The following is a 2,836-nucleotide window of genomic DNA, read 5'->3' as shown; positions in this document are numbered from 1 at the left end:
AAGCGCCGCCCCAGGCAAAGGAGCAAGCGTGGTTTTAAAATTACACACTCGCAACAGATGATGTCCAACGTGGAAGGCGAGAATCCACTATTAATTTAGGGATTCTTAGATGGATCATACACACAATGATATAAGTCTAGGAGGCGGAGAATTGGTTTCTTGGAGCAAAGCAGAGTCATGTGGCTCCTTAAACACAGGGACAGGCTCAGGAGGCTCACAGGGTTAGGAATGATTAACATAAGTTAAGGGTCTGATAGTAAACTCATGGTTCTGAGTTAATTAAAAAAGGGTGTTTTCAAGATATTTCAATTAGAAATAGCAGAGAGTAGTCAAGGTTTAACAGCTCAGATCACCTTATATAGTCTTCAAAGCCGTTAGAAGTCCACAGTTAAGGCCATTTCATTATTAAAAAATCATTTGACTAGAGACATGTCTGGTCCTAACAGCACCCCCTTCTTGGTTCAAAGATGATTTGAGCAGCTTCACTTCCAGGTGAGGTTGCTTTGGGCAAAGTAGCCACTGGGCAGAAATTGCCCATTTCATTTACAGACAATACTGTCCAGAGAAGGACACTTTTTGCAGAATAGTTGACTACTAGCTTTGCTGAGACAGGGTCAGCAGCCCTTCAAATTTCTGCATTCTAAGTCTGTTAGAGGACTTCTGGGAAAGCAGCAAGCATTTGTAACTGCTGAGCCATTTCTCCAGTCCTCAAGATAAGTATAAATTAATTGCACAACATAACTAGTTTTATTATGACATTTAATATATACATATACTTCGATCATTTATAAAAGTATATCAAATTATTTTGCACTTAGATGTTTTTTCTTTTCACATGCAAAGTAGCATTTTCTTACAAATTTTTCATATCTTACTTGGGTTTGGTTGCCCCTCTCTCCTCCACCTCCCTGTCTTCCATCACCACTTAAACCTTTCCACACTCAGTATTCTCCATTTCACTTTTTATTTATGTGTATATGTGTTTTGCTCACATGTACATGTGTGTAACATATGTGTGTCCGTGAAGGCCATACTAGAGCATTTGATCCCCTGGGACTGGAATTTAAGTCAGTTCTGAGCCACCATGTGGGTGCTAGGAATTGAACCCACATACATATACTATATAAGCAAAGCACCCAGAAAAAAAGTCTTCATCCAGCACGGCTCCACCTCCTAAAGGTTCCCAAACTCCCACAAATAGCACCACCCACTGGGGAGCAAGTGTTCAAATATGTGACCTGAACAATAGGGCATTTCACTATAGCAGGGTTGCTGTATGTATGGTTAGTTACTTTGGCACTCAGTTTTCCGGACCCAGGTCAGTTCATCCTTGCATACATGCTGCACACAACCATCTGTTCAGTTTTCCAGTACCAGAGACCCCCATCTCCTTTGGCCTGATTCTGGCACTCAGAAAGTGTTGGTGCTTCTGAACACACACAGGCAGGAACACTCATACATGTAATTTTAAAAAGTGTTGTTTCAAGTGTATAGCTTAAAGTCATTTAGTACATTTATTTTGCTGTGATAAGTCACCAAAATGTCATTCTGGTGCACTTTTTTTCCCGGTGTTTTTTTGAGACAAGGTCTCATGTAATTGAACCTGGTCTCAAACTCACTATGTAGCCAAGCTGACCTTGAACTCTTGATCCTCCTGCCTCTACTTTTCAAGTCCCTGGATTATAGACTCACACCATTGTGGGTACTTTCAGGTTTTTTTTTTTTTCCAGAGCTGGGACCGAACCCAGGGCCTTGGGCTTGCTAGGAGTCCCCAACCTCAGTTTTTTTTTAAACTCTTTTTTAAAGATTTATTCATTTTATTATATATAAGTACACTAGCTGTCTTCAGACACACCAGAAGAGGGCATCAGATTCCATTACAGATGGTTGTGAGCCACCATGTGCTTGCTGGGAATTGAACTCAGGACCTCTGGAAGAGCAGTCGGGGCTCTTAGCTGCTGAGCCATCTCTCATCCCCCCCCCAGTTTTTTCTTTATAGATTTGTCTTCCAGTAACCCATGTTGGCCTTGAATATAAGATTCTCTTGATTCAGGGTTCCCCAAGTGCTGGGATTACAGATTTACAATGTCTGATTTCTTTCCTTGTGTATTTCATATGAATAGAATCATACACTATATAGTCTTTGTCTTAAGACAGGGTCTTTTCTTTTAAAAAGGGATTTGTGTGTGTGTGTGTGTGTGTGTGTGTGTGTGTGTGTGTGTGTGTGTATACATACATACATACACATAAGCATCTATCCCCACAGGTGAAGTCACAGGCACTTGTGAGCCACTGAACACAGGTGCTGTAAATTTAGGTGCTCTGGAGGAGTAGTATAACTGCTGAGCCATGGAGACAGGGTCTTATGCCACCCATGCATACCCTGAACTCCCTTTGTAATCCAGGATAGACTTGAACTCCTGATCCTCTTGTTTCTACCCTCTCTCAGGTAGACCAGGCTGGTCTTAAACACAGATCCCGGTCTCTGCCTCCTGAGTGCTAGGATTAAAGGCTCGTGTCACCACCACCCAGTGGCTCACTTCTGAATGGTGAATATTGCACTGTACAGATTTCTCATAATTGCTTCCTGACTTCTGAAATGGTAGACATTTTGGGTTTTACTATTTTTGGAGACTAGATTTCACTGTCCAGCTCAATTTCTAGGATTTTATGTGTGAGCCACCATATCCAGCTTGAGTTTTCAATTTTATTACAAAGTAATATGAGATCCAAGACAGCTAGGGCTACACAGAGAAACCGGTCTTGAAAAGCCAACCAACCAAACACCAATATGACCATTTCTGCACAAGGTTTTCTGTGAACACGGTTTTTTAAG

Source organism: Rattus rattus, chromosome X, assembly GCF_011064425.1.
Source record: "Rattus rattus isolate New Zealand chromosome X, Rrattus_CSIRO_v1, whole genome shotgun sequence".
Lineage (NCBI taxonomy): Eukaryota > Metazoa > Chordata > Mammalia > Rodentia > Muridae > Rattus > Rattus rattus.
The sequence above is the reverse complement of the archived record's forward strand: the minus strand, read 5'-3'. Positions refer to the sequence as shown.